Below are 15,425 nucleotides of genomic sequence, written 5' to 3' on the forward strand. Positions count from 1 at the left end.
CTCCAATCTCCATTCGATTTTACTATAAACAAGTTTGCCTACTATTTAAAACTGATTTTTTTTTCAATTTGGTGCCTGAATATCATTGTGAAGAGCACATCAGAAATACCTAGACAAATATGAATTGAAATGCTGGATTTTAAATTCTATCGTTACTAACTAATGAGAACAATTTCTCTCTCTCCTCTTTGTAACTTCACTTCATATACTTGCATATCATAATCACATCCTCATACCGCCTCTATTTTTACAGGGTGTAGATCTTTAATTCCCTTTAATCTTTCTTCATAGCCCATTCCCTCCAAACCCTTTATCATCCTAGCTGCTCTCTTCTGTATTTGCTCCAATTTCTCTTTATCCTTTCTGCAGGATAGTGCCTAGTTGCATGTCTTATTCTGACTGTGGTTTAAATGGCGCTTTGTACTGTGTAACAGGGAAGAAGAGTCTTAAATGTGACAAACATGTTTGTACAGCCCAAGACTACATTTACCTTCTTAACTATGGGTTGCAGCAAATCCCTCACTTTAATTTCTCATGCTCTATAGTGCCTACGTCATTTCCCACATAACCGATGGTTAGTAGCTGATGTGTCATTTTGAACATGTATTTTGGATTTTTATTACCTATCTGGACAACTCTCCACTTATCCTTGTTAAAGTTTATTTTATTCCTCTCTGCAGAGTCCTCTAATTTATTCAGATGACGTTCGACATATTCAGTATCTTAGGATCACATTTTTCTCTAATTAAGCTAACACTTTGACTATTTCTTCTCACTGATCTTTAACACAGCAATTCCTGTTGCTCTCGGATACAGAATTCGTTCTGGGGACGGGAGAGAGGAAAGCTCCCCAGTCTTAAGCACATGCCTAACTCTAAGCATGTACATAGTCCCCGTTGACTTAAACGGGACTTGAGTTTCAATACCTTATGCAGAAAATCATATGTACCAGTACATTTTCTACAGTAACTTTAAAGGTAAGAACAGAATCCGAGGAGGGGAAAGTCTTCTGCCCGTATATTGCCTGGTCAGGTGGCCAATTAACATGGACTATTACACTTTAATATTTTACCACGATGATTCCAGAGGCACAACAAAAACAGCACAGAAGGGGATCGTCACATCACATATACACTGTGAATTCGTTTTTTATGCCTCCTCCCACTAAATAATCTTGCAACATCTTTTTTTTTTTTAATTTACATGCCATTTTGTAAATATACCCTACAAGTGTGAGGAAAATGTATTATAAGAAAACAATGAAAATATATTAAATTATTTCTGCCACATGCTTTCCCCCAGGGAACATTATAAAAAGCACCAAAATTCATAGGACACAAGTCTAGCTGTTTCCTCAGGGAAGCATGCTGAATCATACAGGTAGTGTAAATATCATATGCTGTTGCAGGTGTTACGCTTTCTATTTGTTTTTGTTTACTAAAAGGCATAACAAATAGTCACACTAAAGCAGAACAACATTTGGCATGAAAATCATGGATATCAGAGCAGCCATACATTTTGCTTTCTTGTTAATAACTTAAAGCTTTTTGAAAGACGCACATTTTCCACACGCTCCATTGGGGAAATCCCGTTTGCCATACTCTGTCCATGTTGTGATTGTGGGCCAGCTCCCATTCAAGGAGTGGGTCATCACAGGATACTTGGCGTATGTCTATACTGGAAAGAAAAACACGTGGCTCCAAGTCTCAGAGCCCAGGTCTATTGATTTGGACTCATGGGGCTCGGGTTGAGGGACTAAAAATAGCAGCGTAGATGTTCCTGCTTAGGCTGGAACCTGTTGCTGCGTTTCAGAGCCTGAGTTGAAACCTCTACACTGCTGTTTTTTAGCCCCACAGCCCGAATCCCATGAGCCTGAATCAACTGCCTAGGGCTCTGAGACTTGGCATCTCAGGTTTTTCCTTGCAGTGTAGACATACCCTTAGACACACTCTGCAGACTTGCTGAGAACATACGCTCTTCTGAAAAGCAAGGGCCGGCGCAACCCATTAGGCGAGCTAGGCAGTCGCCTAGGGTGCTAACATTTGGGGGGCGGCGACCGCAGCGGCCGGATCTTCGGCCGCCCCGGTCGTTGGCGGCATTTCGGGGGCGGGACCTTCCGCCGCCTCTGTTGGGGGTGGCATTTCAGGGGTGAGTCCTTCGCCGCCTAGGGCAGCAAAAAAGCCGGCGGCGCTCCTGCTGAAAAGGTATACTCAACTTACATCACAAGCAGAGCATGTGGAAGAAAAACAGTAGCACAACAGAAAAAAAGGGAAGAAAAGGACCATGCTTGTGTATACAGGACGTATATTTATGTATACAGGACATATGCAGCTATGCCAGTTCTGAGTTAACTCACAGTCTAAACAACTAAGAAAATGTTTCTTCTCAGAATGATTTCCTGTAAACTCTGCACTGGTATGCTGCAAACAGAACTCTGCATCTGCAGAGTTAACCATGTGCTACTAAGAGTAACCAAAAATGAAACCAGCAAGATTGTTCTGGAATTCGCTCTGAGCTGAATTTTTTTTTTTATTAATGTTATAACTTGGATTCTATAATAAAACAAACGGCAGAACATAGGTTGCTGAGAGTTAAAACCTACTTTTCACACTACATTGACCACAGTACCCACAGGCACAGCTACAATGTCTTTCTATGAATGGGACAGATTGCCATATGGATGCAGACACTGAACAAGCTGTACAACTCTCGGCGACAAGTGCCTAGGGGACTGTCCTATATTAGCACCACCTGTGCTGTGGAAATTGCGCTCTGTATATGAAATGGCATTTAAGGACCCATCAGGATGTTATTTTTGAGTACACACAAAAAGGAAAATTACAGTTAAAAGAATTCTCTGGCTAGCATATCTGTTGCTCAATTCCTGAAATAGTTTCCCAAAGGAATAGCTATCTTCTTTATTCACACAGCCTGAAATGACAAGCTGCAACACGTACTAACAATTTCCCTTTGTGTGCTTACACCATTGTTTTAATGAGCAGAATATACTTTATAATATACATATGCCTCTACTGATTACATAGAAGAAAATAAAAAAAATGCACACACACCTTAGAGTCATCTACCATATGAAAAAAACTCATTTGCATTACACAAATGAGTAGTTGCTTGCATGTGAAAACCAAGCAGCATATGATAGGTTGGTTTCCCCAACAAAATGCAGGCACAAACCCAATTAACAAATTACGGGATTTCAGTGTATGTCTCTTCACTACCTTGAAAATATAACCCTATTTGCCTTAAAGTATAATAATAATAATAATTAAAACTAAAGCACTCAAGATTAGCACAAGATTTTTGGGGTTGTGAGGGAAGGAGGAAGAGATCTTTGCCTCTGTACCATTTCATGTCAATCCTGAATGAGAAGAAATTCCTCCTTCTTCAATCCTTAAGAAATAAAGGATGCCAAGAAAAAGAAAAGTAAAATAAATGGAATTAAACAAAAACAGTTGTAAAATGAACATTATAACCTGGGGAAAATGATGTCATTTTATTGAAAAACTGATTTTTCCATTAAAACATGGTGAGATGGATGAACTGTACACAGCTTAAGGATGGTGTGCTACTTTAAATGACACTTGGTATCTTAGTGGTAAGACATATTATGTGATATAACAGCTGTCATACTCAATGCTGGAGTTTTATTGAACAGCAGAGTAAATAGTCATATGAAAATCATCTAACTTACTCCTCATTTTTAAGACATTTTCAAGGGTGTTTCTTTTTCCTTCACAGATTGTTTTCTGTGTGACTGAAAATAATACAGCTCTTCTTCATCTCCCTGTCCACCTCTTTCCAATAGTTAGCATCTCTGGTGCATATACTGAGAAATGATTCTCTTGCACACAAGAGGAAAAAAACGAAAACATGAATCCCATATTTTAATGTAAATAAAAAAATTTAAAAGATAAAAAAGGTCAACTTTTAAGACCAATATATAAACACCTTTAATTGAAAGAGAAGACATTAGTTGGACACTAAGTACTGAGACAGGGATGTTTTACTAAAATTCTAGCTGCCACAATTAAATGAAGTGCACATATGTACACAATTAGCAGAAAACCATCATCTATTTATTTGGTATGTAAAAAAACCATTAAGCTGCATTAAACAGACATGTAATTATCTGAGCTGCAAGAAAAGGGAGGAGATATGCAAAGTACTCAGATATCAAACAATGATCTGTTGGCCAGATGGAGGTATAAAACAATACATATGCTAAAATTTGGAAAAGTTCTGCTGTGTGTCTGCCAAGGCTCACCCAATCTATTTAAAATGTTTTGAGGTTTTTTTTTTTTTTTGATACACTAGTTTAGTGTTGGGAGTTGTATAACTGATCACTATTACAAGTGACCAGAAACAAATGAACCATTCGAGTTAAGAAGTTCTCTGATGTCAGGTCAGGTTCCTGAGGACTGTAAAGTGGCAAACATAACACCATTATTCATAAAAGGGCCACATGATAAAGTAAGCAATTACACTTGTGGAGGGAAATCCTAGGAACAACTTTGTGGGATTTTGTGAGAATACCCTGAAAAGTATAATTTGATTAAAGACCTAAGACATGGGTGGATGAGGAAATGGTCTTGCGTAACTAATTTGCTAGCATTCCTCAAAGAAACGACTATCACGGTAGATGGTGCACATAGTAAACGTAGTTGATGTTATAGTCTGATTAAAAAAACCCACCGACAATGAAAATTAGCAACTATGGACTTGGGTCATGGAAGAGGGAATTTTTAAAAAGCAGGTTGGGTAGAAAACTGACTCAATTAATGGTATTTTCTCTAGCTGTAACGAGAATGCCAATTTTATGCTGTCCTGACAAATTTTGAGCTATAATATCTATCTATAATTTAAGTAAGACGAATAAATGGAAGGAAAACAGGAAACTGATCCTCAGCTTGCATAAAGAGTCATACTCCACTGGCATCAATGGGGCTGTGACAATTTACGCCAGGTGCAGCTCTTCCCCACAAAGGTAAGCCATCCTGCTAGTGCTAGACACCATGAGGAATGAGGCAGCTAGATGCAGTTTTTTGACCATTTAAGTGGAAGTTTCATATAGGCTTTAAAAGAACAACTATATGCCTGGGGTCAAAACAGAGACTTTGGATCAAATTCAACTCTGGAGTAACTGAGTGCAACTGCATTAATGTCAATGGATTGCACATGCTTATGTACCAGGAATGAAGCTGGCCCAATATATTAAGGGCCAGATTCTGATACACTTACTCGCCTTGAGTTGTGCTCACCTACTCTTTGAATAGTTCCATTGAAATCCTGGAGTAAGGCACTTCTCACGGCGAGTAAGGCTGGCCGAATCAGGCCCTAAATGGCACAACCATGCAGCACAAACTGAAGTCTAGATGCTCCCTGCCCATGGGGATGGTTGGAGTTGGTCCTGCTTTGAGCAGGGGGTTGGACTAGATGACCTCCTGAGGTCTCTTCCAACCCTAATCTTCTATGAATCTATGTAAAAGTGCAGGAGAGGAACAATATCCACCACCTCTTGTGAGCTTCCAGCCAACTACATCATCCGCTCAGTACCACCTGTATTGTGGAAAAGGAGAGGGGCTGGCATTGATTTTTAGAGCAAGCTGAGCTCCATGGGTAATATGGTAATGTCCATGGTAACCTCATATATATATGAAGCCAAATGAAGGGTCCGCTGACATCTATATGATTCTCACTCACCCCGATTCTTAGGAGGAGGGTTGGTATGTGGCGGAGGAGGGCAACTTTTTGATGACTTTAGCTGCCCTTCCCTATGTGGCACCAAAACTCCCTTATGCAGTATGTTAAAGACACAGAGTTATTGCTGATCAGGGCTGTAATGACTTACAATGCTCACTGCACTGTTCTCTACATTTAGGACGGAAACCTATCCAGTGTGCATGTTCCCTAACTCCTCCCCTCCTGGCCGACCTTGGCCAGGCAAAGCTGCAATGGGAAGAGATGTGGGCACGATGGGCAAGAGGACGCCACTTTCCCCTCCAATCCCGTTACGGTAGGTTCTCCATAACGTGGATCCACATGCAACGGAGGGGATCACATGCATTTCTGTTGCGCAGAACACAGAAAAAGGTCATAACAGCTGGCCTACGGAACATGACGCAGCCTTCATTTAAGGCAGAATGTAAGGTGAAATGCAACGGAAACTCTGATTTTATAAATACCTGTTTGGAGGAAAGGCGGAAGGGGTCGAACGAGGAAATAAATTGGATGTAACCTAATGGATATAGGCCGATGATAGAGGTATAAGGAGTGCATACTGATGAAGGTTTCAAAAACCAACTGCACAGAAGAAAGCGGATGTGGAGGAGCAGATTCTCTCTTGCCCTGCATCACTGGCACCAGCCCAGAATGAGCGACAATGGCTACACAAGAAGCAAGGCAATGGATAATCAGACCCCGGGAGTATATAGAGACAACAGGCTGAATTATTTCATCCAGATTATTAATTACGGGCCACATTCCATAGTCTATAATCAAGCTGAACCACTATTCACTCAGTTAAGGGCCACTGAATTTAGCCCAATGATTGGTTGGCATTAGGGTTGCCAATTTTGGTTGGATGTATTCCTGGAGATTTCATCACATGACAATCTTTAATTCCTGGAGACTCCAGGCCAATCCTGGAGGGTTGGCAGCCCTAGTTGCCATGTAAGGTTAAAACAAACACTATATATTAAGCTTAGGAAGCAAATCAATGGTCTGCCATGCCACTACCCTCTCCTCCTTTAGATCCTTCCTCAAGACTAATTCCTTCCGCAACACATGCAAGAAAAGATTCACATAAATCACCTACTTATTTATTCCATTTATTTATTCGATGAGTTAACTGCCTACTCACGTGGAGGGAAGGGATTCAAATATGGTAGAAAAGGACATAAAGACAGTAAAAATCAGACAAGGAGTTCATGAAGGCTTTAGAAAGGTTTACTGGACAAATGGACTTTTCCTGTGTCTAGTAATCCTATATCATAATTCACATATATACTTGCAACCCTCTAACTAATAGAACTGCTCTTTTAATGAATTATTTCACACATATGTACATGAACACATACACCTGTCATCATCTTGTTGTTGAAATCAACAAAGAGCTGCAGACTTAGAATTGAGACTCTCCAAAGTACGGGAACAAAAATCATATTGCCCCAGATTCTCTCCTGTGGCAAAGCTGCTTTTTTTGCTACTCTGCTGGCACAAAACAGCCCTAAAGTCTACAGACCCATCTAAAAGAAGGATCGCCCCCAGCACAGGAGGATCCTCTGGTGACAGGCGATGGTATAATGAGATTGGCTACAAAGGCAGGTGGCCCACTGGTGACTGCCAGTAGTAAAAATCCCCAACTGCTGGAGATGGGATACTAGATGGGGAGGGCTCTGAGTTACTACAGGAATTCTTTCCCAGGCGTGTGGCTGGTGGGTCTTGTCCACATGCTCAGGGTCTAACTGATCGCCATATTTGGGGTCAGGAAGGAATTTTCCCCTGGGTCAGATTGGTAGAGAACCTGGGGTTTTTTTCGCCTTCCTCTGCAGCTTGGGGCACCAGTCACCGGCAGTGTAAATGGTGTAAATGGTAAATTCTCTGTAACTTGAAGTCTTTAAACCATGATTTGAGGACTTCAGTAACTCAGTCAGAGGTTAGGGGTCTATTTCAGGAGTGGGTGAGGTTCTGTGGCCTGCAATGTGCAGGAGGTCAGACTAGATGATCACAATGGTCCCTTCTGACCTTAAAGTCTATGAGACACAGAACTGGTGTAGCATGTGCGACCAGTGCTTCTCTATACCCCGAAAATTCCAGCTACCATACCAGCCTCTTGGGAGTGCTGACAACTGCATAAGTTACAGCAGCCTGAGGATCGCTCTAACTTACGTAGGGGGACTGGATCAGTGTACAGACACCTGAGAATACTTGGAGACTTTATGTGTTACATTACATAATAATAGTACCATCTAGCTCTTCTATAGTGCTTTTCATAAATTGATTTCGAAGTATTTTACAAAGGAGATCAGGATCATAATCTGTTGTAAGCCCCTGGACAATTTCAGATTATTTTAAATGAGTCATGCATTTAGATATATTTTGACTTAAAATACTTATGTACAAATAATTTAAACATGTTTATGTTACAGCTTATGACAATGCCCGACAATCTTTAAAGTAAGGAGTCACATACATAAAACACGGTAGCAAATACATTTTTGCTGCTGTGTTACCAAAATGTGTGAGTTTCCCCAAAATGAAGATGCAGTGGAACAATATGAAAAAGACAAGGTATTGCCCTTCATGCTTCTACATTCAGCAGACGTTCTTAACTGGCTTCATTTCTTTATTTATTTACTTACTGGGAAAAGAGTGCTTTTTATTGCAGAAACCCAAATGCTGAAAAGATGATGAGAGGTTTGTATGCTAGTTGATGGTCTCACTTTTTCTTATCCTTTGTGAATACAAGTATCTATAACTAAATATTTCCCTTAGGGTACTGGTGACTGAGGTATGTTTATTGCATTGAGTGAATTTATATATATATTTATTTAAATATATATATAAAAATCAGCACAATAAACATTATTAACTTGTCTGAGTAAAATCAAAGCATGAAACACACAGGCAGTGCTGAATTCTAATGATGCTGAATACCCATGATTGCATGGGGAAAGGATCTTAACAAGCCTTGATTTGAGCTTTGGCATCCGCCTCACAAATCACACGAAATGTTCTCCCTTTAATAGTGCTGAATATTGATAAATGTCTCTGCACGCCACAACAGGGAAGTGGGTCTCTATTGGCAATCTTTACCAAAGTGTGTTTTTTCCTTTTCAACACTCAAGGGTTTACCCTGAATGATTTAATTATAATTTTCCTTGTGTAAGACAAATTAAAGAGGAGAGTAGGAGTGTCATGCCAAAGCAGATTATTTATCTCCTTAACAGATTGCTGCGCACCAAACCCCAGAGCTGCTGCTGCTGCTACTTACAGAACTGGGCGCAATGTGGGACAAAAGCATAGATGTAATATACATTTAAAGACAAAGTGAATGAAAGCATTAACCCGTTATTTCTAACTGGAATTATATCATTTAATTAAAAAAAGGTTTCTGTCAAAGTAATATTCACAGGGCATTAAAAAAACAAAACCAACCCTCTCACCAACCTCTCTCTTTTCTTGACCTATTTTACAAATTGGGAATATCCGCTGCTCCAAAATGCATTTGGTTCCCACTTGAGTCTCCTGAAGCTGTGCATGCACATCCAAGGGAAGATTCTGAGCATGGGTGGTTGCATTTGCTATTTGTCTAGCGGTAGAGGAGAACTGTGATCCAGTCCTGGTGACTGTCTCCCCTGATTAACTATAGTTGCCACTTCTGCCACCATCACCACAAATCTGAGCTCAGATCCACCAATCTGATATGTGCAGGCAGACCCTTACGCCTATCGGTATCCAGCTGCAGGACTGGGGCCTTAGCTTGGTGACACCTGAGCATGGTTTAAAAAAAAAAAAAAAAAAAAAAAAAAAAAGGTTTCTCTCTCCCATTCTTTTAAAGTACTTATCCATTGCTCAAATCCCTTCGTCTGGAAGATGCAGGGCATGCCGCTGATCTCCAAATGGTTTTACATGGGTGCCTCTATCTCCAATGACATCACTGGAGTTACTCTGCTTTACAGCATGGTCAGCAACAACAGAATCAAGTCCACCGGCTCAATAACTCCACAAAATCCAGAACAAAGTGCCCCAGTAACATGTGCCAGGGAGGAGGAGGAGGAGGACAACGACAATTATGTCCCACATAACCAACTTGCATCCCTAAAGCTCACTCCCTGTCCAAAAGCCCAAAAGGCAGGGGAGGAAAAGCTTTATGCACACCCTACAAGCTAATGTTACTCCTACCCGCATGTGATTATTTATTGCTGCTGGGTGATCGTTAGTGTGTGGCTGTAAATGATTAATTGTTAGGGCATTTGGAGCTTTTCCAGTGTTTTTTATTGTTTAAATCTAAATCAGTAACTCCGGATTGGGTCAGATCAAGGCTGACAGCAAGTTCCACTGGTCTTACGCTGAAGATGCCCTGTCACCAGCCCCATTTCTTTTAAACAGGTGTCTCTCTCCTGATAATCAACGCACAGATATCACACGGGGCGTGAGGAGGATGCCAGCTGGGTGGCCCAAACCACGCAGGACTCTCTGGTTCAATACAAAGCGACAAGACTATGGAGCACTTGTGCAACGTGTTCCCCATGTGAAACACTGCTCAGTAAGTGGGCAGTCGTATTCTGCACGAAGTCCAGTTTCCACATGGTCTCGAAGTCTAGTTCCATTGCAGTGGGTGTTACAACAGCTTAGTGTGGAGGTAGCACACACACAAATAACTGGTGCTCTGCCCGCACGTGAAATGAAAATTTAACATGCTTGTCAGTTCCTACCGATACAGGGGGGGAAAAAGGGCACTTGGCTTTAGTGGCAACTTGAGACCCCAGAAGCCCCTGGGGATCCAGCCAGCCCAAGCGGCAGATCTGCATAACGAGCGGTGCTTACATTCCTCCAGTCAGGATGCTGATTTCATCTTTGCCAACTCTTCCTGTGGCTCTCCCCATTCTGCTACCATGAGCTCCATCTGACCCGGACTGAGCCACAGCTTGTTCGCCCTCCTCTCAGCCCCAATCCAATTCACACAACTGGCTGTTCTGCTGAACGAGCTGGGTCAGATGGAATAAAAGAGACAGGCTCCAATCCTTGAGTCCGGCCAAGCAGTGCTCGATACAGACCCAAGAGGGACAGGGGGATAAAGGGGATGTAGGTGCTGGCCCCGTTTCCTCCTCTAGGCCCATGCCCTACGTGCAGGGGAGTCTCCCATGCTGGAGGAATCTTCGCTTGCCCCATTCGTGCAGCCACTGCAGCAGTGCAAACGTGTTGTGGCATGGCGCCAGGATCTGGCCCCCAGAGCGGAGAGTCATCTGTCAGTTTTAGGGTTTTGTACTAGTGCCCATCACTGCAGTGTCTCAACAGTTGCTGAAGCCATTGGAATCCCTTTTCTCGCTAACCCTCCTCAGAATGCCATACAGAACAGAAAGGGCACCAAGAGGCAATCTGCTGTACCCTCCAAAAGACCATTCTTTGGGCAGAAAAGCAACCGCCCAAAACTATCCATAGGATAGTTGCTAAGAAAGGAACTTTCTGTACTGCCAAGAAGTTCATGTACCGCTTGTAGCCTACTAGTGAGAAGTCTTAGGTCTAGATTGATGTTCAGAACTGCCATTCATACACTTCCTGACACACCAGGCCATATCCTGACATCCCCTCCTATTTGAGCAAAATCTGCATCGATGTCACTATGGGTTTTGACTGAGTACTGAGTGCAGGATCAGATCCATATACTTACTTCCCAGGCTTAATTTTTCGATCTGGTATTAGATGAGAACAAAAATATGAAGTCTATGTTCTCTCTGCTATTATTCTGTAGGTTTCTTCCCTCTGTTTGCTTTTACATATACATCTCAACCCATCAGAGGGGTACTTTTTCTTATTATTCATTTACCACCCTGAATACAGGGATGGTACACAAATACTCTTTCGAAGAGGGAGGGAGTGAAATACATCTAAACAAGAAGAGTTTTGTGTGTCATGTGAAATCTAGGCAGGCACCACAATGCCTGATGAGACTGCTACAAAAACCTTAAGTGCATCAGCAGGCATTCTGCTGTGTATAGTCTCCTGCTCTCCTTATGGATAAAGATGTAATTCAATCACTGCAGCAAATGGGTGGCATAAACCTTCAGTACCTCAAATAGAGAAAGGCAAAGCAAAGTCCAGAGCCCTCTTATTTTAATTCCCAGCTGTGTTTGTATTTTTATATTTTGAGAATGTAGGGAATTTAATAGATAAACAAATAAGTATTGTAATAAACTAATATACTGTGTATTATAAATTCTACTGAGGTTTTTTCTAAGGTCTCTCGCTAACCTATTACATCTCAAAACCTTCAGCGATATATTAATAACTTTCTAATTAATTGCGTGGAATTTCACGAACAAAACATACGTATCACCTTGTTTGAAAAGTAATTGCCTTCAGACCAACATTTATAATATAGTGTATAGACAAAATATTTCCAGCTCTGTTTTACAATAATATGGAAAGCAAGTTCCTATTTCAAAATGGATTCATACATCCATTACATCATAAATCCCATAGATGGAATAAATAAATTGCTTAGGGAGGTTGTGGAACCTCCATCATTGGAGATTTTTAAAAGCAGGTTAGACAAACACCTGTCAGGAAGGGTCTAGATCAGAGGTGGGCAAACTATGGCCCGCGGGCCACATCCAGCCCGCGGGACCCTCCTGCCCAGCCACTGAGCTCCTGGCCCGGGAGGCTAGCCCCCAACCCCTGCCCTACTGCTTCCCCTCCCCCACAGCCTCAGCTCACTGCGCCGCCAGCGCAATGCTCTGGGCGGCGAGCTCTTGCCGGGCAGCGTAGCTGCAGAGCCGCAGCCTGACCCGGTGCTCTGTGCTGCACGGTGGCATGGCTGGCTCCAGCCGAGTGGCGCGGCTGCCTGTCTTGGTGCTCTGGGCGGCACAGCTGTAGCGCTGTCAGCCACTGGTGCTCCAGGCAGCATGGTAAGGGGGCAGGGAATGGGGGGGGGGGGTTGGATAGAGGGCAGAGGAGTTCAGAGTGGTGGTCGGGGTGTGGATAGGGGTCGGGGCGCTCAGAGGGCAGGGGACAGGGGTTGAATGGGGGCACGGGTCCCGGGGGGGGCAGTCAGGAAGGAGAGGAGGGGTTGAATGGGGCGGCAGGGGGCAGTCAGGGGCGGGGGTTCCGGGGACAGTCAGGGAACAGGGAGCGGGGGAGATGGGGTGGATGGGGCAGGAGTCCCGGGGGGGGCATCAGGGAGCAAGAAGCAGGGGGGGTCGGATAGGGGGCGGGGGCTGGACCATGCCTGGCTGTTTGGGGAGGCACAACCTCCCCTAACCGGCCCTCCATACAATTTTGGAAACCCGATGCGGCCCTCAGGCCAAAAAGTTGGTCTAGATAATACTTAGTCCTGCCATGAGTGTAGGGGACTGGACTAGATGACCTCTCGAGGTCCCTTCCAGTCCTGTGATTCTATCTCCACTGTGTTCCAAACTTAACTTAGGGAGGGACCTATTGTTTCCTACTAAGTGAGAGCAGACCCATTCCATTGTGTGGTCTTTAATTGTTTGAAAAAACTGAGATATTTTTAAAAAATACAGGAGTACAAATATGACCAGAAAAATCATAAAAAAACCTCTTCTTGTTCAGCTGTACAAAATGATTAGATTGTATCTTTGCTTTTAATTAAACACTATCAAGTTAGTTTAGTACCCCATCTATTCCTTCATGGAAACGATATCCTGCATGGTGTGTGTTATAACCAATACATTGGTTTCATATCTATATATGAATGTACACTCATATGAACGTCAGAGTCCTTCCTATGTAAGTTACAAAATTATTCCTACTGTATATAACAATATCTCAACAGTAATTTTCTCAAGGGTGTGTTCTATATATTGTACCTATACATAACAGTTTGATTTTCTTAATGTTAGAAAGATACGCAATGCGTTCATGTAGTTTTCTTATCAACATGCTTTCCATCACTGGAATAACTCCCAGGCCGTGAGTAAAAGGGTGAAGGAAGAACAAATCTATCCATTTCTGTGGAATCTAGCTTTCATCAAAAACTAAACATTAAATTTCTAGGCTAGCGAAGAGAATCTTCTGAAATGTCAACTAATGTACACAGTACTGCCTTCCTTAGTCTGCAGACCCAGTTCCAGTCCCTCTGCTGCTGTTTCCAATTAGCAGCAAAGAGAAAAGCAAGACTTTGGTCAGTCTTAACGTTACTGCTCAGAATCTCTGTGGACAAAAGAGAATGGGAAAGGAATCGTGTCAATTTCACTGTGCTCCTTGGGAAAGCTATGTAGAAAACCAGAGGCTCCTTGGAGGAAGGATGGAGTAGCAGAGATGTCCTATCTCCAGCAGTTGGCAGGCTGGTAGAGGGATGAAGACTACAGTAGGGGCTTCGGAGGGAAGGATCTCCTTCCAGCAGCTAAAAGGAGGTGAGAGTTGATATGAAAGACAGAGCAGGCTCTCTGGTTGGAATTCCAAACACATCTGTCCATCATGTCACTGGGGATAGGAACTGCACTTCTCATCAGAGCATGTTGCAGGACCTCACAAGGGTGGGGGGGGGGGGGATACATCTTTCATATCAGTCTCTGGCTAGTAAGGGTCTGGTATCGTTTTGCAAGCACAGAAACTCTGTTTCATAGAATATGAATCTTGGTTTGACACGTGTGTGTACGCGCACGCACAGGGCTCAGACTAAACCTTAAGCCTGAACTCTTACAGTAGCTTTCCAAACAAGAACAAGAACTGCCCTTTACTTAGGAGCATATATTTCACTGTAATCAATAGTTAAAAATACAACGTTAGAAGTACCTTATGGAAGTGATGCAGAAATGTCAGGGGTGAAAGAACCTCAATGAAATAGTCTTCACCTCAAGTGGAACCATACTTAAGAAGCATCTTCAACAGACAACCCCCGAATTAAGCCACCACTTTCAAACTACCACCCAGGCAAGTACAAATTAGTTCAAACTTTTAAAAACCAACCCTGTGCCAGTAATCTGAATTTACAGGTACTTTAAAAGAAATATTGCACTTCTTATCAACCTGGAGAATTCAAGTCTGTTCTGTTTTGTGGGAGTGGGTGAGTACAGAAGATCTGCAACCATATAACATAACGTAAGACAAGGAACTACAACATGGTAACAAGGTGGATGATGTATGATAAAATGGGTGGTACTGACCAACTAATTCTTCCTCACCCCTGATTTAAATCCCTAGGGCACATCAGCAGTAACACTAATGCCATGTTGGAAAAGTTAAAGCAATTATAATCTTCACATCACAGATCATATTCAAAACATTTTAATAAACTAATCATGCATGCATTGGTGTAGCATTCATCCAGTTAGCAAGCCATACAGACCTAAACAAAGGGCACGTCTTCACTACCCGCCCGGATCGGCGGGTAGAAATCGATCTATCGGGGATCGATTTATCGCGTCTCATCTAGACGCGATAAATCGATCCCCGAATCGACGCACGTACTCCACCTCGTCAGGAGGCGTAAGCGGCGTCGATGGGGGAGCCGCGGCGGTCGATTTGCTGCCATCCTCACAGCGGGGTAAGTACATCGACCCCCCCAGTGTAGACCAGCCCAAAAGGGCCAAATTCTGCCCCGTCATAAATCTTCTGCAAACTCACTGCAATCAATGGCAGGAGAAAGCAAGGGCAAAATGTGGGCCAGGTTATCGGCCACCATTGTAAATAATCTCCCGTTAGAGTCACCAATATCACAGTAA

General features: G+C 42.7%; 1 protein-coding gene across 7 annotated transcripts in view; it reads right to left on the reverse strand.

Annotated features, from left to right (window-relative positions):
* The window catches only part of FOXP1 (forkhead box P1), a 220,319-nt gene that overhangs the window by 60,809 nt on the left and 144,085 nt on the right, over nucleotides 1–15,425 (reverse strand). The window lies entirely within an intron of this gene.

The sequence above is a fragment of the Terrapene carolina genome, unplaced genomic scaffold (assembly GCF_002925995.2).
Source record: "Terrapene carolina triunguis isolate 2854851 unplaced genomic scaffold, T_m_triunguis-2.0 Scaffold89, whole genome shotgun sequence".
In the NCBI taxonomy this organism is placed as follows: domain Eukaryota; kingdom Metazoa; phylum Chordata; order Testudines; family Emydidae; genus Terrapene; species Terrapene triunguis.